This window comes from Myotis myotis, unplaced genomic scaffold, assembly GCF_014108235.1.
Source record: "Myotis myotis isolate mMyoMyo1 unplaced genomic scaffold, mMyoMyo1.p scaffold_m19_p_1, whole genome shotgun sequence".
Lineage (NCBI taxonomy): Eukaryota > Metazoa > Chordata > Mammalia > Chiroptera > Vespertilionidae > Myotis > Myotis myotis.
In genome coordinates, this window is record NW_023416313.1 from 56896190 (window position 1) to 56924034 (window position 27845).

Below are 27845 nucleotides of genomic sequence, written 5' to 3' on the forward strand. Positions count from 1 at the left end.
CTGGCATTCCTCTTGATGCATGTTTAGAGAATATAACTTCTATTTCCTTGACCTAATTTTAATTAAAAAAAAATCCTCTCATGTATTGCTTTGCTAGGACAAAACCATGACAAAATAACAGACTGTATGACTTAAACAACAGAAATTTATTTTCTCACAATTCTGGAGGCTAGAGGTCAAAGATCAAGGTGTTGGCATAGTTAGTTTCTTCTGAGGCCTCTGTTATTGTTGTGCAGATGGCTGCCTTCGCTCTGTGTCCTCATATGTTTGTTCTTCTATCTGTGTATTCTGTGTCCTGATCTCCCATCCTTATATGGACACAAGTCATACTGGAGTAAGGCCTACCCTAATGACTCCATTGTACTTTAATTGCCCTTTTGAAAGTCCTGTCTCCAAATACAGTCCTATTTAGAAGAATTGAGGGTTCAGACTTCAACATATTAATTTTGGAGACACACAATTCAGTCCATTACCCCTCATTTTCCCAAATGAAAATAATTTTTTTTTTTTGTATTTGATTAAGTCAGATTTGTGTTGAAGCATTGTACTTGAACTTCAAATAATGGTCATGTGATATGTAGTCTAATCTTTGTTCTTTACGATGCTAACAAGAAGAGGAACCCTAAGATGGATATAGTGTCCTAGACACTAAATTTGAAGAACTTATAGAATTGTTACAACTGGATTACCATTGCATAGCAAATATATAGGCAAAACCACCCAGTAAACAGTGATTTAAATTATGGTATTCATTGCTAGATAATTCAGAAATGGATGGAGAGGAAAGAGTACAGTGATAAATGTAGTGTGACTGGTCAGAGTCTCTTAGCAACAGCATTAATTAAGAGGGAATCTATCAGAGCTTTGTAACTCTCCTCGGGCCTCTGACTCATCTCTAGGTTGTGACTGTGAGTCTCCAGGATGTGAATCAATCTACACCTATGCCTTCACATTTGCTTGGAGTTTCACTCTTTTACTCTCCCTGTGTACCTTGCTTTATTATCCCCTTTTTTCTAAATTCTCAGATTCTTTCTCTTTCTAAACTATTTCCCATCCATTTTATATATGGTGAAGCCTTGCTCAAATATCAATTTTGCTGCATAAAAATCCACTCAAAATTAAGTGACTTAAAATAACACCATTCATTTAGTTCATGAGTCTATGGCTCGGTGCTCTAGACTGGGTTCAGCTGAGCAATTCTCTGGTGACAAATGGACTCACTCACAAATGTCTGGTAATAGGTTGGGGAAACCCCTTTTCATCCCTCAGTTCTTTGCTATCTGGTGTTCAGGCTCCAAACTTCCCCAATTCTAAATAAACTGATGACAATTATCTACTTAATTACTAAAACCAATGAAGAATTTTCAGATCTAATCTTACTTGACTGTACTTCAGCTTTGGTACTAATGATAGCCATTGTCTTCATGGAAAAAAATTTCCCCATTGGCTTCCAAGAGTTCTTTACTTCTTTAATTTTATTTATTTCTCCTTTTAGTTTCCTCTCATTTATTTGACTTTTCTCATAGTACTAGTACTTTCAGGTTTCCATACTGAAACATGTCTCACTCTATCCTGTCCCCCTAAGAAGTTGTATTCATTCCTATGCTGTCAGTTGCCAGCTTTACTATCTGAAGCAGAGAGGGTGAGAATACAAGGTACAATGAAAATTCCATTATGAGGACTGGTAGATAAATTATGTCTTACTTAACCCAGTTAACAGAACCATAGTTTAAGGGGGAGGTAAGGCAGATAAGCTGGGGAAAGGACTACAAAGAGGTCACCAGTGAAAGAGAAAGACCAAAGACAGATCTTGAACTTATGAGAAAAGACCCTGAGATTAGAGAGGTTGGGATAAATAGAAAAGGAGACTATAGGCAGGCAGGGAGGTGGGATGGCTAGAGGGTGTAGAATGTGTGTGAATGACAGGAACAGGCATTGTTCCTTATGGCTGGTATTGACAGACATGTTCTATATTGCATGGAGGACTAGTTTTATTTAAAAGGCCAGAGATGTATTTATCCAAAACATATTTATTAAGCATTTACTCTATTCCAGGCTTTGTTTTAGGAACTTGGATTAAGTCAGTAAACAAAAGAGGAAAAAAATCCTGTGTTATTATAAAGTTTACATTAGAGATGGGAGAAGGGGGGCAGACCACAAACAGTTAACATAATAAAAAATGAAAATATCTTAAAAGGTGATAACAACTGTGGAAAAATAGTATGCAAAATTCGTAAGGCGAATCGGTATGCAGGAATATGTTAAAACTTAAAGGGTGATTGGGATTGCCTCATTGAGAAGGCAACATTTTAACAAAGAGCCATGTGAGCCACATGGATATGTTGGAGAAGAGCACCCCAGACAGAGGGAAGAGCTAGTACAAATGCCTTAGGCCTAAGGCCACAAGGGGTTGGAAAATAAAACTAGACAGGATCACAGCACCCAGGGTACCTACAAATCACGTAGAAAGACACCTGAAGCTCCCATGTACCCCAGGAGGGCAAAGGTAAGTTGGCAGTGAGGGGGGGCCAGGAGGAAGCTTGAGGTTGAAAGACAATAGCCCCACACACCTACCACCAGAGGCCCTGCCGCGGTTAATGGTGTGCATGCAGTGGGGACAGAGTCTGGCTGCCATGGCTAAAGGTGAGGGCAGCTAAGCCTCAGTGTGGTCCAGGAAGGGCAAAGGCCAGACCCAGTCTCCTTCACAGGATGACATGTAAGCCCTTTAATAACTTAAATTATCTTAAGGGACAAGGGGTTAAAAGGGAAACCCTGACTTTGACTGAGTATTTGCCCCTGAAGAACTGAATTTTAAATCAAAGGGAAATTGAGTGATCTCGAACTGGAAACATCATGGGTTTTTTTTTTCTTTTTTCTTTTTGAATAAAATTGTAGCTTGAAAGCCAACTTAAATTGAGTCATACTTTTAGACACATGAGAAATGTATACTTGCCATGTGAATGGTTTATATAAAGATGAAGGGAAGAGAAACCAAGATATAATTGAGAAAGTTATTTCAATTTTTAATCCTTGAAGATTACATATTAGCTTGTTGACAGTATCATACTTGTTCATCTATCTGCTATTTATTAAGTATTTATTGGCTACCTCCCACATATAAAAACTCTGTCTTGAATTACAAGTGAATTATGCAGCTTTACAAGACACTAACCCTGTTGTCAAGTGCTGATAAGGTATAATATAAGGATTTTTGTTATTGAAAACATATTAAAAGGTCTTTGAAAATTTGCTTCCAGAGGGGCAGAGTTAGATTTGAAGGGAAACACTATTTTTTGAGAAATGTATGAAAAATGGAGTGAAAAGTGCAGAGAGTTCCCATAAATCCCCTCATCTAATCCCCAACTTGTCCTGTTATTAACAATTTGTGCTAGAGTGGCATATAGTTTTTTTTGTGTTTTGGTTTTTTTTACAATTTATGAGCCAATATTGACACATGGTTGAACTAAAGCCCATTGGAGGGGGGTTCACTCTATGTGTTACATATTTTATAAAGTTTGACAGATGCCTGATGACAAGTTTCCACCATGATAGTATCGTACAGAGTAGTTTCCCTGTCCTAAAAGCCCTCCGTGCTCTGCCGCCTATTCAACCTGCCCTCCCCTTAACCTCTGGCAACTACTGCTCTTTTTATCGTCTTCATAGCTTTGCCTTTTCTACAATGTCATATAGTTGGAATCATACAGCATGTAGCCTTTTCAGATTGGCTTCTTTCACTTAGTAATATGCATTTAAGTTTCCTCATGTCTTTTTGTGGTTTGATAGCTCATTTATTTTTATTGCCAAATAATTTTCTATTGTATGAATGTACCACAATTTGTTTACCAAATCACCCACTGAAAGACATCTTTTACACATTTTTAAATTTGTCTTCTGGTCTGTGACTGAATCTTCTTTTTTTTCTTTTCTTACTTAAATTTGGTCCTCCTATATTTTAACTGGAGAAGCACTGATGATACAATCTTGTATTAAAACTTGTTTGACTGCAAGTGACAGGAACACAAATTGAATCAACTTAAGCAAATAGCTTATTTTACCCCAAGGGTGCTGTGATAATGCATGGAGCCTGAAGACAGGAAAAAGGGTGACCTTGGAAAGAGGTAGAACTCATATGACATCTCATTTTGATTGTGAAAGCAGATTATGCGCATCCCTATCTGTCATTTTGGAATGAGTGAAACACAACAAAGATAACTTACTCATATTTCATCTTAAATTGTTAATAGCATTCACCAACTGATTAATTTAGCAGTTATGGCTAAAATTATCTGCGAAAATCATAAATATGCTGTGGTTTTGTTTTTCAACACAGAAGGTACCTAACAGTAGTCATTAGTTGTCTATTTATCATTATTTATCCATTAATTTCAACCAGCATTTACTGTGAACTGTCTGTGAATATTTTACTAGTTTGAACTCTCTGAGGTTTGGCCCCTGTCTTTTGTTGTATCTTTACTATATACTACTTCACTTGTCGTAGAGTAAGAACATAATCCACATTCATTTATTTGAACTGAATTGGGTTTATTGCTGCTGGCAAATTAGAGAGGACTAAAAGGTCCCTGTGCCCATGTACCTATTGGTACATGTACTTTCCCTAATTATTTAGGGAAAGTAATTAACACATGTCAGTGATGTGCCCTCTTTAATTGAGCACCTACTATATTCTAAATACGTTCACATATAGCACATTTACAACTCACAACAATCCTATGCATGTATATATCAGAGCAGGAAAGTTTAAGATTCTTGTCCAATGATATCTAGGTAATAAGTGTCATAACAGATTTAAAACCGCATCCTAATAATTTTGTGTTTAAATTCATTACTGGCTTACATGGTGAGTTTGGTTGGCTTGTTTATATTCTTCATTTAAAAGAGCTTTTCTTTCTTTATATACAGTCATAAAAGTAATACTATTGATTTTCAATAATGCATATGACCTGTTTTTCCAGTGGGAATATGAGACTCATTAAAATGTTCATGCTGTCTTGTTTGTGACCAATAGCAGACATTTCAATATCAAGGCCAAGGGTTCCTTAATTAGCAACCTCTTTCTTTGTGTGACACTAAATGGCTCTATAGGTTTGGGGCCAGTGATTTGGCATCATTAATGCCATGCTTTAGTCAACTGAGCTCTAACACATTATAATACTCATTATTCCCTACAGCATCTTTTTGATTTGTATAACCATCAGCTTCCAGATTTGGGTATTCCTTCCTATTAATAATTAGACTCTGGAAACTCAAATGCCAAAAATTTAAAAAAATATATTCTTATAACAAATTATATATTAAAGACATATTTAATATGTTTATATACGTACTCCTGTAAAAGCATATCAAGTTAGCAAAGCAATATGACCTTGCAGTTGAGAAGGGCTTTCTTACTCAAGAAGGGCTTTGGATAAATTCATTCTACAAGCAGCAAGAACCTAAGGCATCTGTGACTAGATTAAGGCAGAACCTTTATGATTCTCCTTTGTCAAAATATCTCTTTATCACTCAAAGAAGTGAGCACTAACAGGATCTGCGGGTGCTGAGTAATCACTTCCTTTGTTCCCTGCAATCACCACTATTCACTCCTACACTAGCAAAGACAGATTTTTCTTAATAGAGAAGGCTGAAGCTAAATTTATCCCCAAACTATTGCCCAAAGTATGTTGAAAATCAAGAGCTCAAATGAGGTGGTATGAGGCAGGAGAAAAGATTGGGTATCCTTATCCATCAGCATCTCAGAAGGTAAATGTTTTGAGACATCACCCAATATCTCGTAAATGGCACTGGCACAAAGCACCACTAAAGGTCTGTTCAACAACAGCCAGACCTTTTGAATCAAGTACATAATTCATGATGTCACAAGATTAAGAGTAATCTTCATTCTTAGAAAATTAAGTTAACTTTGCATCCTAATATCTACTTGCTTTGGTTAAGGATTTTGAAGTACCTGCGATAGGTACGAGGGTACTCTTTGCGGGTTAACCTTACAGAGGCATTGTAATCCTAATGCAATCGTCAAATTGTAGTGTGAAAAATTCAAGTGTTAGGATAAGTGAGTCTGGAAAAAAATGTAAACTTGAGATTTTTATTATAATTAGTATACCTAATATTTGAGATAGTTTAAATATTTCATAATAGAGAACAGAAAAATTATTACAAGTTGAAAGTTTTTAAAAGTAAATTAATGAAGAAGTGAAAGGGATAGTATTCTAAAAAGAGCAGGAATAAATTGAGAAGTTTCATAAAAGGAAAGAATAGCTCATTAAATATTCACTTTTCTTTACAGTCATATTTATATTATTCCAGCTTTTAAAATGAAAACTAAATGTGCAAAGGTTAAAAAAGACTAAAAATATATTTTCATATATGAAGACAACTTATTTTCATTCAAAAGTAATCATTCTTGAATATACCCTCATATGACATGCACTTAAAACAATAAATTTATTTTTTATCACTTTGGGAGATTTTTAAACTAAGAGACTTTACAGTCCTCTCATCTCTATGTTTTGCTAATGGTTTTTTTATGGCCTTGATCATGGTCCCCCCACCTCAACCCCCACCTTCCACCATACCTGTCCTTCAGTCTTCCTTTGTATGTAAGTGTGCCTGGCACTAGGGTTGAGATATTTTACAGGCCAGGCTGAAAAATTTTCTAGGACATCAACTTTATAAATAGCATTTCCATAGATGACAGGATATGGCCACCCTGAAGAGGGGTAGACATTAAATAACTATTCAACAAATACTTGATTCAAATTACTGTTCCCTTACATACATATGGAAAAGTACTCTATGTACTCACTATCCCTCCTGCCTGCAAAATAAAAGCCAAACACTATTAGGCTTGTGTCCACGTACTTTGTACTTTCATGGAAAATCCTGCTATAATTATAGCAAGTCACTATTTTGCTGTACATCCTCTGAGTGGAGGGAAGCAATTATTTATATGGAGCCTCAACATTTGTAATCTGAAATACAGATATAGTCATTGTTTATTCGTTCATTCAACAGTCAGCCATTGAGTGTTCCAGGCACAACAACAAATGATAGGATCATTGTCCGAGGAAGGAGGGGTATTATCCGAGGCGTCCCTTCGGATAAACTTAATCGTGCAGGTGTTTGGACATTAAATAGTTGCCAGCAAAGAGACTACTCTGAGCAGGCAGGGCCGAGGGCAGGCGTTAATATCTGACCTTATAATTAAAACACGTGAGTAATTTCATAGAGACTGCCGGAGAAATATGCCACACAAAATTATGCAGTTGCAAATCACACAGCACACTTTATTACTCGCATACAGGTTCCTGGTGCCGTGGGTACAGGCTTAGTGTCGGTCCCGGGCCTGTGGCATCCTCTCAAGGCAGCGTTGGGCGCCTTGGTGCCTGGAGGAGTCAGGTCAGGTCTGGTCGGCAGGGACAGCGTCCCCATCCGGGCCTCTGCGATAGGTACGCAGGTACTCTTTGCAGGAGGTTCAGCCATTCTTCTGGCATCTGGCAGAGCGGGAGGGGGGACAGCACACAGACCAGGGGCGATCAGCGATGCCAAAGGCAGTCCAGCGATCGGCCACTAGTGCAGTGTTGGGATCAGAGCGATCAGCGACGACAGCGGCTCCAGCGATCAAGCAGTGATCAACCTGAATGGTGTTTGGCGACCCTTTAAATAGCCTGAGGCACCCACGGCAGTCCAGGGGGAGTAGGGGAAACATGCATAACAAGATCTCAAGTTTAGCATTAGTTCCAATGGGCATATCAGTAAACAAACCCGTAAACACACGGTTTCACTCTCAGGGGGGAGGAGTACACATCATCACACATATGGTTATCAGGAGTGCAGTCCTGCTTCGCCTCAATTCCTAAGTCACACAGAGTAGAATGATTTTTAACTAAGTTCTAACAGTATTTCTAATTTCTAACTAAGATCAAACAGCATTTCTACTTTAACAATCATAAAGACAATTATGGAATAAGACGTGGTTTCTTCCCTCTCAGAGACATTAGTAGGGGAAAGGTCAGAATTAAGAAACAACAGTTATCACAGCCAATGGGGGTTAAACATGCCAAATTGCACACAGTTGTTGCTTTGGACTAAATATATCATCCCAAATTCATATTCTGAAGTATAAATCCCCGATGTGATGGTATTGGAGGTGGGACCTTTGAGAGAGAATTAAGTCATGAGGGATGAATGGGATTAGTGCCCTTCTAAGAAGAGGCAGAAGAGAGATGATCTCTGTTGTGTGAGAGTGCAATGAGAAAATGGACATCGGCAACTATAAAGAAGGCTCTCACCTGACACAGGAAATGCTGGTGTCTTAATCTTGGATTTTCTGGTCTCCCCAAACTGTGAGAAATGAATTTCTATTTTTTTAAAAAATATATATTTTATTTATTTTTTACAGAGAGAAAGGGAGAGGGATAGAGAGTTAGAAACATTGATAGGCTGCCTCCTTGCACACCCCCTCAGGGGATGTGCCAGCAACCAAGGTACATGCCCTTGAATGGAATCGAACCTGGGACCTTTCAGTCCGCAGGCCGAGACTCTATCCACTGAGACAAACCAGTCAGGGCTGAATTTCTATTTTTTAAGCCACCCAGACTATGGTACTCTTGATATAGACACCCTAACTGATTATGACAGCCATATTGCTAGGACTCTTTTGGGGCGTAGTTCCTTTACACATGGCTGATCCACAGGCCTTTGATTAATAAATGCATAGGAACAAAAGGAACCAGAGAGAGAATAAATAATGAGAAGAGGAACTTCTGAGGAATATGTATTGTCACTCACTTATTAATTCAATAAATATTTATTGAACACATTATGTGTCAGACATTATTGAATTTGCATAATGATGAGCTATGTAGAAACGATGTCTCTCATGGAGAGTCAAGCAAAAAAATTTCTCCAAACAAAAACCCAATTTGTGAAATATTACATTAAAAATCCCAAGTTCTGATGAAAAATAAATAAATGAATATGGGGTTTATCTATTAGATGGTAAGCATAATGAGGGAAGAGATTTATGTCTATTTTGTTCACGGGGTATAGCTACAGGAGCAAAAACCACAGTTGAACACAGGAGCTGCAAAAATAAAATATTGGTTGAATAAATCTGGCAAATATCAGGAGGGGGCGTATGTATTAGTGGGAATCAGAGAAGATGTATGTATAAGTTTCTTATTGCTGCTGTAACAGATTACCACAAACTAAGTGATTTAATTAAAATGACACACACTTATCTTGGAGTTCAGTTGTTCAGAAGTATAAAATGGGTCTCAGATAAAATCAAGGTGCAGTAGCCGGGCTGCATTCCTTCTGGAGGCTTTCTGAGCGAATCACTTTCCTTACCCCCCCCCCCCTTTTTTTTTTTTTTTAGCTTCCAGGCAACCACATTCCTTGGGACCTGGCCCTGTTTTTACTTTCTTTCTATCTCTGGCTCTCTCTTCTGCAGTCATAGATTCATCTTCCACTTTAAGAACTTGTGATTACATTGGGAACAACAGGATACTCTCCTAATTTTAAATCAGATGATTAGCAACCTTAATCTATCTGTGGTCTTCGTTGCCATGTAACAACATTCACAGGTTCCAGGGCTTAGGAGGTAACACACCTTTGGGTGGTAGTTATTCTGCGTACTCACTAGTGATGTTGAGGAGCTGAGATCTGAAAGATGGAGGTAGCAAGTCATGTAAGAGGGTGTGTGTGTAAGCTAGAGAGTTATCGGTTCAAGTGATAGGGAGGGGAGCTCCTTTTTTTTTCTTCTTCTTCTTCTTTTTTTTTTTATTCTGGCTGCTTGTGGTTTATTTTCCACTTGGTGCAAGGCACAGGGTTATGGGATGTCAGGAAGGCTCCCAGGTGGCTTGGGTAGTAAAGAGCGGGGCTCTCTCAACTCCCATTTTGGTGTTTGCTGTTTTGATAAAAGAACCCAACTGCTTCTGCTCGCCTAGTCTATGGGGTGAGGTGAGGAGGGGGAAGGGAGGCGCTCAGAGAACCTAGTGCCTCTGGTGGTGGCCCCTCAGCATGGAGGCCCGGCAGTGGCTTTGCAGGGCTGGCCGCCAGGCTGCTTCCCTGTGGCTTCCCGAGCCAGGTCACAGGTGATTGTGCTGCTGGAGGCCTGGGAGATTCCGAGTGCTCGGGGGACTCCAGCACTGTGGCATGGATTTCCCAAAAAAGAAGCTTGCCCACCACTGACGCTGCCTGGCCTTGGTGGTGGGGAATGGCTTCCCCAGGGTACGCGGCACTTCCACAGGAGCTGTCACTGTCAGTGGAACCCAGGCGGCACAGGGAGTAGTCCCAGGTGACCAGGAGTGAGGCACTGGCTTGTGGACTGGTGGAAACCTCGGGGGCAACCACTTGCGGGTGTGATCACAGGTGGGGGGAACAGAGGTGCTAGGCCACAGGGCCCATTTAAAAAAAAAGTTTTTATTAATTTTTGTTAATAGGGAGAGTGAGAGATAGAAACTTCCAGGAGAAAGACAACTGCACACCCCCTGCTGGGATTTGAGCAGGCAACCCTTGGTGCATGGGGTCCATACTCAACCACTGAGCACACTGGCCAGGCCACAGAGCCCATTTGCAGAGGGGAGCGTGGGAGAGAACCTTTTAATGTAGCCTGTGGGAATGAGTTTGTATTTTATTGTAGATGCACTTGAAAGCTATTGGTTTTAAACAAAAGAATGATCTAATTTCTATTTTAAGAGGGTCACCCCCGGAGAAGTTGTAAGGGATGGAGCTGATCAGGAAAAGCATATATATTTTTAACTGGGAGAAGCTAGAAGCCTGTTAGGTTGGGTTTATCAGGGAGGAGAGCTGGGAGCAGGTTATGGATTGGAAGGACTGAGGAATCTGCTTGGGGCAGTCTTGGGCTCATCCAGCTTAGTCAGTTGCAGATCTGGTTGGGAGAGAAGGGTGGAGCCAAAAAGAGAGGGTGTTTTGGCAGGGGGGGGGGGTGGGGATGGAAAGAGCCTGAGTAGGGAAGGGACAATTAATTGTTTTCTCTGTAAACACATTCTTCACAGGTGAGCCTTTTCCAGATTTTTAGAAAAGGTGAGGAAGTCTTTATAGCAAGATCTGGCTCTGCGTCTACTTTTGGCTTCTAGATCCCAAAGAGGATAAATGAGGAACTGGGGCAGGAGAGTGAAGATTCCAGGATCTGAGAAGCTGATTAAGTGGCACCTAGAGGTAGGCACATTTGGCAAGCACATGACTTTTGGAGTCTGTTACTCAAAAGTTATATTGGACTGGGAGGATTTAAATGGGAAAGTGGACCTAGGAAATTCTCTCTATTATAAGAACGATTTTTTAACATACAAAGAAGGAAACAGATTTTGTTTTGTTTTTATTACAACCCATAAAACCCTAACCCTGTGGAAAAAGTCAGGAGGAACTTTTCTTCCTTTCCTCATTATTGGGAACAAACTTGGAGGATTGGGAGTGGTGTCTCTAGCGTGTTCTGAGGGGCCCATGGGGACGCTCAGTCATTGCTGGAGCTGTGGATGGCATCAGCATTTGTTTAATCGATTTTAATAATCATCACCTTCATCCTGTGTTATTTATTAAGTTGCCTGCAGGTAAAGCCGTTTATCAGTGAGGGAGTACATATGCTGCTGTGCTGTGTTGTGTTATTAAGGGATTGCCATGGAGGCTGAGGCTAAACTAATACCGCCAATACCTTCTGCTATTAAGATATCAGAGCCTCTTTGCCAAGCCAAGCATGGCCTGGAACAGGTGACTTAGCAGAAACTCACCCATAATCAGATGCTCATTTGGGTGCTAATTAAAATTTATAAGCCAGGTGCAATTTCTTTTTTTTTTTTGGATACACACTCTGATAAATTATTTGTACAATATCTTCCAAGTGCATCCATTAATAACACATGAGAACTAAAAAGAATTTCCATTTTAAACAGAAGGTATCATTTTGTACTAATATGTGCCACAAGGAGGGCAGAGTATAAGGAAGTCTCCTGCACTGAGATATGCAGCATGGGACTATTAAAAACAAAACAGAACTCCGTGTGTGGGCATTTCAGACACTTGGTGTGGACAGTTTCAGATGGCATAGCAGCATGGGAACTGTAGTTCTGTCCATACTCTGTAGGTCTCTGTTGTCAAGGGCCACCAGGAAGACTCTGCTGCTCTCTGTGACAGAAGTGTTTTGGGGTCCAGTTTCCTGGTGTCATTCTAGCTTCTTTCCAGTCAGTCAGCGTTCTCAGAGGAAGCCCATTGCAGAGAGATATCAGCACTCTGGCAACAGATAAGGCACAAAACAGAGTGAGTAGGACTGGCTCTGAGAGAAATTGGTGAGAGAGGTTATGTAACACACAGTTGAGATCCGCAGATGGAGGGAGAGAACTTTGGAACAACTGGACCCTCTTTATACTGCCGAGGTCTGCGGGCAATTGGAGTGTGCAAGCGGAGGGGGCGGAAGGACCAAATAAGCCTCTGTGTTTGGCTCAAGTGACATGGGGTTGGGATTGGCAACACAAGAGCACAGACTTCCCTTTGTTACTCTCCTTGATTCATTTCCCTTTCTTGCAATATTTTTTTGTAATCTGTATTTTAAAATAAGCAGGAAGTCAGCATCTCAGTCGGATTTGCAGGCAAAGATGGAAAGAGGCTATTCACTGTGAGTAAAATTAATGAACTTCACTGGGATTTTCATACAATGCAGGAAATAGAAAAATAATAGAAGGTTGGTGGTGATCGCCAGGGAGAAAATCCTTTTTAGAAAGGTTTATAGGGGGTAGGAAAGACCTAAAAATGATTATTTTAATTATTATGTCCACTGTGAATTTGAGCCAAGTAACAACCTTAGAATTCTCTCTCCAATCTAGCTCCAAAGCATCTTATAGAATTTTTTTCATTTATTAAATCAGCAAGTATCTGAGGTTCGGGCACTGTGCTTTGGCACTACCTGTGTAGTGAACAAGAGGTCCATGAGCCCACGCCTCACAGATGGCACTTCTCAAGCCAACCTTGAGGAGGGGGCGTGGCTCTGAACTTTATTCGAGGCAGAAGAGCTTTATCATGTCAACTTTGGGACCATATAGATTTTATTGACTCCAAGTAAGGAATCATTCATGAACTCAAAATTACTATTAGAACTGAAAGTGCCCTTAATTCAATGCAACCCCCCAAGGTATGCATGCATGATTATAGAGTGAACCTCAGAAGCTTGTATATCATGACACAAAATAGGTATGTGTAAGACTACTAGGAAAACAATTATAATTGGTGTATTTTTCCTTTAAGTGCCTTTTTAAAATTTTAAACTTATGGTCCAAAATACTTAAATTTTTTTTTTCAGAATGAGAGAATTTTCTTTTGTTAGCATTTTATTAATTATTAATACTGGAATAATAATTGTCTTTAAGTATGTAGGATGTATTAGACACAAAATGATAAATGAGAATATTGGCAGGATTTAAGATGATAAAAGTGTATGTAAGTATTAACTGGAAAATTTTAATTATAATTAAAAGAATATTAAATTATATATTCATTCATTTATTCAGTAGCTCTGATTGCGTACTTAATGTTTACCAGGGAAGGGGAGTATACCAAGAGAGAGCCTTGAGAAGCTCACAGATTAGTTGGAGGCAGATATTCAATGGAAAATGTGTAATATACTATGCAAATGTCACAATACAGTTTTTATGGGATCTTCAAAGAGAGGGTCTGCATCCTGACTAAAGACGTCAGGGAAGGCTTTGCAGTAAAGGTAATGATAGATTTAAGACATTAAGGATGAGTAGAGATTTGCTTGCTAAGTCATTAGGGGGGAAAGCCTTGGGGCAGAAGTCACAGGAAAGAGTATGGAGTGTTGGGAAATCAAGAACAGATTGCTAAATAGGAAGCAAAGTATTCTTAGCGAGACTGGGTAGCCAGGTAGGGGATGAGACTAAGGAGCTTTATGTAATATGCTAGCATTTTTATTTAAACCTGGAGAAAAAATTTTGGCAAGGTAATAAGAAAATTCAATATTCAAGTCAAAATTATCTTTCTAATGGCAGAATGAATAGGTAGTTTTTGAAGATGTGATTGTTTTGTTTTTGTTTTTACAGCTATAACAGATTGCCATAAACTCAGTAGTTTAAAATAACACAATATACAGTTCTGGAGATCAGGAGCCCTAAAAGCAAAGTGCTGGCAGGACTGTGCTCCATCTGGAGGTTCTAAGGGAAAATTGGTTCCCTTGCCTTTTCCAGTTTCTAGAGGCTGCTTGCACTAGTTGACTCAGGGCCCCTCTGTCATCCTGTCTTCAAAGCTGGCAGTGTAACATCATAGCATCTTCAAATATTTCCCCTCCCCTCCCCTGCCCTCCCTTCCCCTTTCCTCCCCTCTCCTCCATTCTCTCCCTCTCTCTCTTTCCTCCTATTTTATCCAGGGCCCACCTGGATAATTCAGGATATTTTCATCTCAAAATCCTTAACTTAATCACACTTGCAAAGTGCCTTTTGCCACCTAAGGTAACATATTCAAGGTTTCCAGAGATTAGGACATGGTTATCTTTATGAGGCCATTATTCTGTCTACCACAAGGTAGAAGGAGATAAATGAAATAGGGATATCCTTTAGGGGAGAGATTTTCTCTAGTTTAGGTTAGCAATGATGTCATGGACAAGCAGTTTCACTCCTATATATTTACCCAAGAGAAGGAAAATACATGTTCACAAAAAGACTTGCACAAAAATGCACATAGCAGTTTATAACTCCAAATTAAAATAACCCAAGGGTCTATCAACAGGAAATGGATAAACAAAATTGTGGTATATTCATACAATGGAACACTATTTAGCAATATAAAGAAACAAATATCTAATGTTAGCAGAATGGGTGAATCTCAAAAACATTAAGCCAAATTAAAGAAATTAGAAAAAATTGAATAAACACTATATGATTTTACTTGTTTGAAGTTCTAGAATAGGTGAAGCTAATTTATAGCAAGGAAAATCAGAACAATGGTTGCTTCAAGAATGAGGCTGAGAGTCAGATTATTTGGAAAGGATCATGAGGTAATCATATAGGAAGTGGAAATTTTCTGTATGTTGATTGGTTGAACATTATTTGGGGATTAACATATATTAACACTCACTAAACTGTACACTTAGAACCTGAGCATTTTCTTGTTTATGAGTTATACGTCAATTAAAATATATTAAAAATATGGTAGCAGCAGTGGGGATAAATGGGAGAAAGATCAAGAGCAACTTTGAATATAAAACAGTAATTTGTAAGTCATTGAATGTTAGCTGAAGAAGAAAAAGAAAAAGAGAAATGTACAGAGACATAAATTTCCAAAGAACATTAAGTAAACAGTCAACCAGTGTGTGTTTTTTTACATAGATTTCCGTTTTATCAACATTATAAAAATAAGACAAAGCATTGACTGACATATAAAATAATAAAAGTAAAAATAAGTTTAAGAATTCATTTCTTATCCTTTTTTTAAAATATATTTTTATTGATTTCAGAGAGGAAGGGAGAGGGAGAGAGAGATAGAAACATCAATGATGAGAGAGAATCATTGATTGGCTGCCTCCTGCACGCTCCCTACTGGGGATCGGGCCCACAACCTGGGCATGTGCCCTTGGCTGGGATTGAACCCGGGACCCTTCAGTCCCCAGGCTGATGCTCTATCCACTGAACCAAAGCAGCTAGGGCCATTTCTTATTCGTTTTGTACTTTAATTCAAAGAACTAAATGTTAGTTATTAACTTCAAATGGGGCAGTGACTGAATTTGGATCTCTGGTGTGAAAAATTGGGCCGATAGGATTCAAGCTTATTTGGAAAAATAAAATATATAGCAAATAAATTCAGCAATTAGTGTTGTTTACTCAGAACATGAACAGGAGATATGTCTTGAGCTTTTGCCTGTTGTGAACCTTAGCATGATCATCAATACATTCAAACGAATTGGAAGAATAGTTAAATTCAGTTAAGCTGCATCCCTTAAAAAGAATAGTTAAATTCAGTTATTCACATTAAAAAGATGCTCTTATACCCAATGCCATCATTTTGAATATAAATAGGTTGCTTTAGAGAATCTGAATAATTATTTTTTAAATTTATTTAATATGAAGAGGCACGATCTGAATCTTTGTTATGGTGATTCCATTGGTTTTCTTAACTCCAAGGTTCTTTCCTTCTCTTCTCTTCCTCTTCCTCTTCCTCTTCCTCTTCCTCTACAGCCCTGGCCAATGTGGCTCAGTTGGTTGAGCATGATCCCATACAGGAAGAGGTTGTTGCTGGTTCAATTCCTGGTCAGGGCACATGCCCGGGTTGCAGGCTTGATCCCCAGTAGGGTGCATGCAGGAGGCAGCTGACTGATATTTCTCTCTCTCATGGATGTTTCTTTCTCTCTTTCCCTCTTCCTGCCTCTCTTTCTAAAAATCAATTTAAAAAGTTAAAAAAATATATATCTACAGTGCACACCACTCAACCAAGCTTTAGACTTATATATCCCATATTATCCCTGGCTATAGGTTCAAAAAAACTAACTGCTTCTATTGTCTACAGAGTCCACATTAGTCTATAGATTTCAGCTTGAAAATGGCTTGAACCTCTGGTTATGTAATATGCTCCTATTTCTTCCTAACTTTTCATACCTCCTCCAAAATTTTCTTTAGGAAGTCACAGTAAAACATTTAAGAAATTTGTACTTTTAGTCTAACTAGCTCAGCTTGGAGACCCTGATTTATTAGCAGCCTATCCTATCTAATAAAAGAGAAACATGGTAATTGGTGTACAACTGCTACCCTTCCCATTGGCTAATCAGGATGACATGCAAATTAACTGCCAGCCAAGATGGCAGCCAGCAGCCAGGCAGGTTGAAACTAACATGAGGCTTGCTTGCTTCAGTGATGGAGGACTCCAACATTCCCCACCTGCTGCTGCAGGCCTCTGAGCTGCAACTCTAAGCAACTATGTAACAAATATAGAAGCTAAACAAAACCCCAGAAACCTGCTTTATTCCACCGGGCTTCAGCCAGCAGGATTGCAACATTGTAAGCAAAGGCCAGAAACCTACTTTCAGCAGTGGAAGCCTAAGAGCTGGAGCCAAGCCTCAAAGCTAAAGCTGGCCCAGAATAAAAAAAAAAAAGAAAGAAAAAAAGGAGCGGTTGGGAGCTTCAGTCACCCCCAGCCTGAAAACAGCCCTCAGCCCCTCACCCAGACTGGTCAGGCACCCCAGTGGGGACTCCCACCCTGAAGGGTGTGTGACCAGCTGCAAACAGCCATCATCCCCTCACCCAGACTGGCCAGGCACCCCAGTGGGGACCCCCACCCTGATCCAGGACACCCTTCAGAGCAAACCAGCCGGCACCTACCCGTGCACCAGGCCTCTACCCTATATAGTAAAAGGGTAATATGCCTCCCAGCACTGGGATCAGTGGAGCCGCGAGGCCTCCTGGCACTGGGATCAGCGTGACAGGGGGCAGCGCCCAAACCCCCTGATCGCCCTGCAGCTCTGTGTGTGACAGGGGGCGGGGCCACAACCTCCCTATTGGCTCTGCTCTGTTCATGACAGGGGGCAGCGCCCCAACCCCCTGATTGGCCCTGCTCTGTGCGTGACAGGGGGTGGTGCCGCAACCTCCCCATCGACCCTGCCTTGAGTGTGACAGGGGACGGTGCCCCAACCCCCCAATCGGCCCTACCCTGAACGTGACTGAGGGTGGCATCGCAACCTCCCAATCGCCCTGCTCTGTGCATGACAGGGGGTGGTGCCCCAGCTCTCCAATCTGCCCTGCTCTGAGCCCGACCAGGGGCTGCACCTAGGGATTGGGCCTGCCCTCTGCCACCTGGGAGCAGGCCTAAGCCAGCATGTCGTTATCTCCCGAGGGGTCCCAGACTGTGAGAGGGCACAGGCCGGGCTGAGGAACCCCCCTCTCCCCCGAGTGCACAAATTTTTGTGCACTGGGCCCCTAGTGTTTAATAATCAGTATAGCTCCCAGCTCCTTATCTACAACCTAGGTAGTTTACTATTTTAATTAACAAGTTTTATGCACATCTGTGTCCTGAGGCAACTTAAAGTAAAGTGGTATAGTTTCTGAGCCTTTGCAAAATAAATTCATAAACACAAAAGCCATTTTCAGCCAGGCTAATAAAAGCACACTGACTTGAATTGACCATCCATGAGCCACAGTTCAAACTCAACATCATCATCATATCGACCTTGTAGAGTCTCTGGTGAAACATTTTAAACTAAGAGCTGAGCAAATGCACAATCTTGTTGCAAGTTGAAATTTAGGTCAGGGTTTTCAGAAAGCTGAGAAAAGAAAATGGATTTAAACAGAAGGAGTGGAAGGCATGCCTTGTCTCTCTGGAGAGTTCTCCTAGTGCTTACACAGGACCCAGGGTTTCTGCCTCAGTGGTCTCACAGAAGCACTTGTGAAAGGAAGAGACATGCCTTCTATGGATTTTCTATTATAAACCATAAGAAACATCCCATTTTTGATGTCAGCTTGAGAGCAAATGGTTTTGAGAAATCAAAAGGAAAAATTCTTCATGTCATACTTTTAATTTTAACTACAGGGTCTGGTTGGCATGGGTGAAACATGGGAGGGGGTTTTTTGTTCCCATTTACTAAACTCTAAACAAAATACAATGTTTTGGGGAAGAAAGCTAAGTTGCCTGGAGATGAAAATGTATTGTTTCTAATATAACGTCACATGACCTGGAAGCATTATTAGGCTGAGAATCAACCAAAGACTGAGACATTAGAAACTGTCACTCAAGAATACATTCTTCTCTGAACTTGCAGAGAATTTCTATGTTGCATCAGTTATTTAAACGGTGGGAAGCTGGGTAAGTGTCTTCAGCTATTCCGGTTTTTCACTTATAAAATGAACTTAATAATGATAATAATAGCACCTGTCTCATTGTTGGGGAAATTAAAGAAGATCAAATCTATAAAATACTTGGAACCCAGTCTAACATATGGTTCAGTGTCAAATAAATGTTAATTAGCTTTATTCACTTTATAATGTCACCTTTGGCATCCTACTTCAAAACTAATAGTTTCTTGAAAGAATCTATTGCTAGGGAGTATCAACTTAGATGTTAATGTCATTATCCTGTCAGTCAGGATTTTTGTGTCAGCAAATGATAGAAAACCCAACTCAAACTTTCTGTAATACAAAAAGGAAATGTATTAGCTGATAGCTGAACAATCCAGGGGTAACTTCAGTCATGGCTTGATCCTGGAGCTCTAATGATGCTGTCAGAATACAGTTTTTCTTGGGAATTTGACTTTGTATTCTGCTGTGTAGGCTTTGTTCTCAGCCTCTTGGGGTTTCAGGCTCTCATTCCTGGTCTCCAGTGTGTGGCAACCTCCTACATGTTCAGTCAGTGTCTGCCCTTACCTCCTGCCGCTTCCACTCTGTAAACCGTCTCTCTTATCCTGAGTCTAGGAGGGCCTTTGGAGGTTTTTCACTCTTGGCCTCTTCTACTCTAGAGATCACTTTACATTCTCTCTCTGTTTTTATTTTTTCTTTCTGGCTTCCAGCTTGCCATTCTTTCCAAGAAGCCAGTCTAGCTCTTCATAACCTCATTGGCTCATACAGCAGAGCTTAAGGGGTCCAGGGCGTAATAGCTGGGTCCATAGTTCTCGCATTCATGTTCTTTTCAGGAATGTAATGTATACTTTATCATGTTTAAGACAATCCTCCATCTAGTCCAGAGAAGTCCCAATCTTGCTCTCTTACTGTATTTTAAATATTTAAAACTTGTATTTTTTCATTTTATAATACAAATTCTTATTTCCAAAAATTTTCTTTATAAGAAGTTTGAAGAACAAAACAAAAGAAATATGAATTAGAAGAGCACAAACAAGCAAATAAAAATGCCTACAATTCCTTCCTTCCTTCCTTCCTTCCTTCCTTCCTTCCTTCCTTCCTTCCTTCCTTCCTTCCTTCCTCTCTCTCTCCTTCCTCTCTCTCTCTTTCTCTTTCTTTCTTTCTTTCTTTCTTTCTTTCTTTCTTTCTTTCTTTCTTTCTTTCTTTCTTTCTTTCTTTCTTTCTTTCTTTCTTTCTTTCTCCCCTCCCTCCCTCCCTCCCTCCCTCCCTCCCTCCCTCCCTCCCTCCCTTCCTTCTTGGCAGTCTTTCCTTCCTTCCTCCCTCCCTTCCTTCCTTCCTTCCTTCCTTCCTTCCTTCCTTCCTTCCTTCCTTCCTTCCTTCCTTCCTTCCTTCCTATATTTTCATTTGAACACATATACATATTTATCATAAAGTTCTCCTATCCTCTGGCTGATTCTTTTCAGTCTTCTCTGGTTCTTCCTCATTTTTCTGACCTCTACATGTTAGTCTTCTCATAGTTCAATCATCAGGAACCTTCTTCATCTACACTCACTTCCAAAGTGATTTCATCCAGTCTTCTGGTTTTAAACCCATGTCTTGGTGAGAACTCTAGCCTAGACAACCACTTAAATTTCAGACTCATATGTCCAAGTACTACTTGCCATTTCTGCTTGGATGTCTATTCGGCATGCCAAAAGGAACTGTTAATTTTTAATTTTTATTGATTTCAGAGAGGAAAAGAGAGATAGAAACATCAATGATGAATGAGAATTGTTGATCTGCTGCCTCCTTCATACTGGAGATCCAGCCTGCAACCTGGGAATATGCCCTGACTGGGAATTGAACCATGACCTCTTGGTTCATAGTTGGACGCTCAACCACTGAGCCATGGCAGCCGGGAGGAACTGTTAATCTTTATACTGAATTTGTTCTTCTGGCACTTTTGTCATCACTGCAAATCCTATAGTAACTATATCCTTCTAGTAACTCAGGCCAAAGACCTTGGTGTCAACCTATCTATAATTTCTTTAGCACCATGCATCTAAACCAGAGATTTTCAACCGGTGTGTTACAAAAAATTTTAAAACATGCAATACCTGACTATTTAGTCAGGGGCACTGATCTCTTTTTCCTTACATCATCAAATAAAAAAAAAAAATGACAACAGCCAACACAACAATAGCCTGGCGTGAATAAATTAAAATTATACCTAATTTTTTGTCAGATCAGTAAAAAAAAAAATACATATTTTGGTGTGCCACAGAATTTTAGTAATTAGTTTATGTGTGCCATGAGATGAAAAGGTTGAAAATCGCTTATCTATACCATCAGCAAATTTTGTTTTCTCTACCTTCAAAATACTTCCAGAACCTAGCTCTTTCTCACTGCTGTTACTGCTCCAGTCAAAAGATTATTGCTTGCCTAGATTATTGCTAGCCTAGATTATTGCTAGCCTAGATTATTGCTAGCCTAGATTATTGCTAGCCTAGATTATTGCTTGCCTAGATTATTGCTAGCCTAGATTATTGCTAGCCTAGATTATTGCTAGCCTAGATTATTGCTTGCCTAGATTATTGCTAGCCTAGATTACTGCAGCTCCCTGCTTCCACCCTTACTTCTCCTTGGCAGTCTTTGATTCTTTTAAAATGTTAGTGATTCTTTTTAAATGTCACTCTTCTCCTTGAAATTCCCCAGAGGCTTCTCATTTACACAAAATAAAATCCAAAATTTTTATTATGGCCTAAAAAGCCTTGGCCCTATGTAATCTGCATTCCACAGTTTAAGCCTCTCTTAGGTCTTACTCCATTCTGGCAGAAAACTCCCAGGCCTCCTCCTGGTTTCGCAGTGATCTCAGAGACGGCAGCCACATTTTGCACTTGGCAACCTCTGGGGAATACATCATGGGTCATTCTGGAGCCATGCTCTACCAAATGGATACTCAGGCTGTGGCTCCAAATTATCTTTGCTCTCTCTCACTTTTGTTGGATTGTGATACCTGTTTCCACCCCCCTTCCCCAGTTAAAATTACTTCTTGGTCCCACTTGTTCCTTTTTCTCCCAAAAGTTATTTCTGCCTAGTCAGTCCTTTAATATCTGTCCCCTCACCCCTTATAAAAAGCATATTATACTCATTGTGTTTTAGGCAGTCAGTTATAAGAACAGAATTGTAATAACAATCATTTAAAAACCCCAAATTAGTGTTTCTATAGCTTTGACTCACAAAATCTGAAGGAACTCTAAATTCTCTAGAATTTCTTCATCATTGGTCTGGGAGAAATCAAGAATGGTCAGAGTTGAAAGTCTAGAACAGCCGTGGGCAAACTATGGCCCACGGGCCGGATCCGGCCCGTTTGAAATGAATAAAACTATTGAAATAAAAGACCGTACCCTTTTATGTAATGATGTTTACTTTGAATTTATATTAGTTCACACAAACACTCCATCCATGCTTTTGTTCCGGCCCTCCGGTCCAGTTTAAGAACCCATTGTGGCCCTCGAGTCAAAAAGTTTGCCCACCCCTGGTCTAGAATCAATACCTTGATTCATTTACTAACTTACTTGCTCTGACTTAGCATGATAATCCCTGCTTACTGCAATGCCAAAAGTGGCAGATATACCACTGATGTTGGCTGAAGGTGTTACTGCCCTTCTGGAGCTGCCCCTGCCCACGGTCAAGGGAGCCAATAGTTTCCCCTAGTTCCCTTAAGTTTAATGTTGAAGGCACTAGAGGGGCTGCCATCATTGCCAAAGCTCTCGCCATTCACACTGTTGCTGGTGATAGCAACTTCCCATTTCCCAGTGGTTTTATGGACTCTGCTTTCGTTATTCCTGCTCTGTTTTTGCAAGTCACTTCCTCTAAGGCTGACTGTTGAATAACCATTTGTGTGACAGATCCTGTGCACTCACTCATACTTACATGACACATACATTTATTTATTTCAACCAGGGGTCTACCATGCACCAAACACTGTTATAGACCCTGGGAATATAGTGGTGAACAAAGTAGAAATCCTTGTCCTCATGGAGTTTACTTTCTAGTAGGTGAGGTAGACAATAAAGCAAATAAATTACTACTTTGGGTAATTCCAGATGATAAGTGCTATGAAGAAAAATAAAGCAAAGTATGAGGATAGACAAATGCATTGATATCCTAAAGCAATTATTTTGGTCTTCTCTTGACTCACAAATCAATATATATCAAACCCAATGGTATGAATTTTTAAAGTTTCTTATGCAGTTGCAATCAGTGAAGGCATTAGATACATCCTTATAGTACCTCAACACTTTACAACTTGCCTCATGCTAACATTTGAGGAGTCATCGGGAACATGTAATATCTTTCTCTAAGATACTATTTTCGAAGTCTAAGGGATACAAGGATCAAAAATGTGTTAAAGGACAGGAGAATTTTTTTTTAAAATATATTTTATTGATTTTTTACAGAGAGGAAGGGAGAGGGATAGGGAGTCAGAAACATCGATGAGAGAGAAACATCGATCAGCTGCCTCCTGCACATCCCCCAATGGGAATGTGCCCGCAACCCAGGTACATGCCCTTGACCGGAATCGAACCCGGGACCCTTCAGTCCGCAGGCCGACACTCTATCCACTGAGCCAAACCGGTTTCGGCGGACAGGAGAATTTTTTAATCCAACTTTCTCATTATCTTTTATAGAGAAATGAAAATGACTATGGTTGAAACAACATGGGCACAACTCAAAGCCGAATTGATTATTTAGATTTGGAAGCCATGGGGTTTTAGAGGCCTCAGGTCACAGGAGAGAGAGTGGCAGGAACTAAGCTTGGAAAACTTGCAGGGGAAGAAAGCACACTTTCACCTTCACTGTGCAGTCAAGTCCAGCCTGGAGGGCCAGCTCAGTACACCCTGAAGGATCCTAGTTAATTTTTTGAATCTCCCATGGACTGAGACCTAAACCTGCTGCCCAGCTGAGGGAAAACCACATCATCATAAGGCCTAAGGCAAACAACAAACAACTGAAAAACTGATTCGGAGATGATTCCTATCATCATGTCTTTGGCAGAACAGGAGGTAGAAGAAGAAAAATGCTTTGAGTTACAGCTCTCTTGTCTTTGTGTTTTTATGCTCTGTGCTTATGCATTATTAAAATGAAATTATTCTATAGAGAGGCAGTTACAGGGAACGACTTGTGCCATTAATATTTACTTTCTGTCAGAATGCATAGACTCAGCATTATCAGACCTGGGTTACTTACTCTAAAAAATGGGAGATGCCATTCTTGACAGTCATAATTTGGCAACAGCAAATAAAAATTAAGTTTAATGTTGTGTTGCATCATAAAAAAGAGAAAGGGAGTTAAATGTAGACAGAATTGTAAATATTTAAGTCAGATTTTTTTGATGTCTTAAAGAAGAATTTTACAAATAAATCAATTTGGCTCTCCAATAAAACAATTTGATAAAAGAATATAGCAATATTATCCTCTACCAGAAAGGATCACTTAAAGGAGTATTATAACCCACTGAAATCTTTTTCCTTTAACAAGTGCAACTACTCATTTCTTAGAGAGGCCTGATAGTGTAGTGGTTACCAGGATTGATTAGTGCAGGATTGCATGGTTAGAAACCTCACTCCACTTCTTCCTAACAAGTTTCTAAACCTCTATGCACTTCATTTTTCTCATATGCAAAGTAGAGATAATAGTACCTACCTAGTAAGGTTGTTGTTAATTAAAAGAATTAATAGGCCAAATCTATAATGATAAAAGCATAATATGCTAATTAGACCGGACAGCCTACAACCTTCTGGATGTCTTCCGGATGAAGCCACAGTGGTGGGGGCCAAGGCAGAGGCAATTAGGGGTGATCAGGCGAGCGGTTAGGAGCCAGAGGTCCCAGATTATGAGAGGGATGTCTGACTGCCAGTTTAGGCTCAATCCACAGGGATTTCTGTGCGATTGAGCCTAACCTGTCAGTCGGACATCCCCTGAGGGGTCCCAGGTTGTGAGAGGGTGGGTGCAGGCTGGGCTGAGGGACCCTCCCCCTCGTGCACAAATTTCATGCACCGGGACTCTAGTGTATCTATAAACTTTTAAATAAACAAGTTACTACAAAGACTACAATCATTATTAGCTTTATCACTCATGTTGTATGACATAAGAGTGACTATTCTACTGAAATCACAGGACTCAACAAAATAAAGAAAGTATATTCAGAGACAAAGAGGGAAAAAATCTAGGATATCCATAGCGCTAACGAATACAGAGAAGTTAGGAGGGAATTCCCTAAATTTTTGAGTTTTATTAAATGTAAGTGTTAATCACAAAGGTGTCAAAAGACCAACTAGGTGAGAAAGTGATGTTATATGACTTCTAGCTTTCTTCTCTTTAGGGTACAAGTAAATGACAATTGTATTTTATACCTATAAAAGGATATACAAGTCTCTGTAAAGCTACACCTAAATTTAGATTCAGAGAGAAAGAGCTGAAAATTGGAGTGAGCACCTACTGTCACCAAGTTCCTTGCATGCACTTTACATTAATGTATTTAATTTCTAAAATTGCAGTTTGATAAGCCTATTGTCATTCTTGGAATATTGGGTAATTAAGTAGCTTGCCACAAATCACCCAGTTAGAAGATGATGCCTGATTGACTAAGTTCTTGATTGTAGTAAATACAGTGATTTTAATTCAAAAGCAGTTATTCAAAGAGTATAGACTTTTAGAATCAGAAACTCTAACTCTGTTACTTAACTGTTTATTTGTCAAGTCATTTAACCTTTCTGATCTTTACTTTCTACTATATTAAATGAGGCAACAACCAGCTGATTATATCAAAGAATTGTTATGAGGATTAAGTGAGATGATGAATAGAGAATGCTTCAGAATCAGACAGCTCTGGTTTCAAATCCCTACTTTACCACTTAAGGAACTAGGCCAGCTTATCTAAACTCTGCATCTAAGTGTTCTGATCTGCAAAACTGGGTGAATTGTGCCTACTTTTTAAGGTGTAGTTTTTAAGGTATATTAAGTACATAACGAATCTAACCCAGATCACTTCATAGATGGTTGTAGTTAATATATTTTTTTATAATTTAAAACATTTTGTACATTTAATCCTAGGAGGCCCAACCTACTCATAACTCTGTATAATTATTAAAATTGTAAATTTGAAAATGTGGCAACATTTCTGAACACATGGCAGAAATTAAAGTCTAAAATTCTCCCTATATTTTGTATTTAAATTGTCATAATAAAAGACATTTTTCAAAGGGTCTGAACACTAAAAATGCATATTTTACATACAATGCCCACTTCATTTAAACCCATCAAATGGAAAGGTTGTGACCTATTGCCATGATACCATATTTGATAAAGGCTAGTTGTGCATCTTTTGGTAATTTGAAAACAGAAAATAGAAACAGAAATGCAAAGCCAGCTGGTGGTAGACTGGTAGTTATTTCACAAATCCATTCTCCTTTTTTTCCTCATCAGACCTTTTGCTGGTTACACAGCTGCCCAGCTAGCACATACATTCCCCATTCTCCCTTGTAGGTTGGCATGCCCATGCAATGACGTGCCCGCCAATGGAAGAGGAACAGAAGTGAGTGTGCCCCTTCCAGGTCTTGTTCTTAAAGCATTGTCCCTGCACTCCTCCAAGCTGCCTCTCTTTCCCCTCTGAAGCATGGTGACAACCACCCCATACTTGGAAGCTTTGTGCTTCTTTGGTCTGGAATACTGGAGAGTATTCAGGAGTGAAGATGCCCCACATTCCTAGACCACATGGACTGTTACAGGGAAGACTTAAACATCTTTCTCACTTAAGCTATGGCATTGGAGTCTCTGTAATAGGAGCACAAATTTTGTCCTAACACACAATTAAAGTCAGAACATGGGTGAGCAGCTTGGTCAGCTATTCCCTTTTGCTGGGAGGTATGAATCATATCAAAGAGAAACTTACAAAGCAGAAACAGTTATAATGGATTACAGCACTAAGGTTAAGTTTAATGTATGATTATCAAAGATGGAATGAAGACTTTTATTGAATTATTTGATAGTTTAAAATTATTCCCGCAAACATTAATATCTAAAATGTGCCCTAAACAATAACCTGTGTTTCCAAAGCACATGGCCTTTACATTAATGAAAATGTGACCTTTATCTTACATCATTTGATCCAAAGTGGGTTTTAACAGCATGATTTCTGGTAATTTTGGCCTCATGTTGGCTGGGTAGAACTTACAGGCGGTGACTAATAGGCAAATGACTGAAGAAGTTGCTTCCTTAAATGTTTTACAGACTTGAATGTTCTATTTCAAAAAGATTATGGCTATTTCAGCCCCTGGGGGATGGGGGGCATTTGCTCAACCAATGTTTTGAAAGAGACTGTTTAAATAAATGATGCATTCAAAAATTTTTTCCCCATCACCATTTATCCCCTCTACACTCTCTTCTACCTTCACCCCCCTCCCCACCACAATCACCACACAGTTGTCCATGCCCATAAGTTCTCTCTCCTTTATTCTTTTTTGCTCAATCCCACCCACACTCCCCCCATCCCCCCACCCCACCATAGCTGTCTGCCTACTCTCTATCTATGAGTCTGTCTCTATTTTGTTTGGGAATTCAGTTTGTTCATTAAATTCCAAATATGAGTGAAATCATATGGTATTTATCTTTCACCTAGCATAAAATTCTCTAGGTCCATCCATGCTGTCACAAAGGGTAAACTTTTCTTCCTTTTTAGAGTAGAGTAGTATTCCATTGTGTAAATGTACCACAGCATTATTGTCCATTCATCTACTGATAGACATTTGGGAAGTGTTATCAATGCAATAGGTGGTTGTTAAATATTCAGTGAATATCAATGAGAAGAAAAAACAAAAACAAACTCTGTATCCTAAAAAATGAAAATGCTTTCTTTTTTGTGTACTCTTTCCCAAAATAATTTAAGAAATCTTTTCATAATTTGCAAGAATAGGTGAGAGTAACTTCTGGAGAAAGTACATAATGAAAAAGACAAATACATAGTCTATTAATATAAATCCATGA

At 39.6% G+C, this 27845-nt stretch overlaps 1 pseudogene; it reads right to left on the reverse strand.

Moving 5' to 3' along the window:
- Positions 1 to 10036: 10036 nt before the first annotated feature.
- LOC118649544 overlaps positions 10037 to 27845 on the reverse strand; it is a 32173-nt pseudogene continuing 14364 nt past the window's right edge.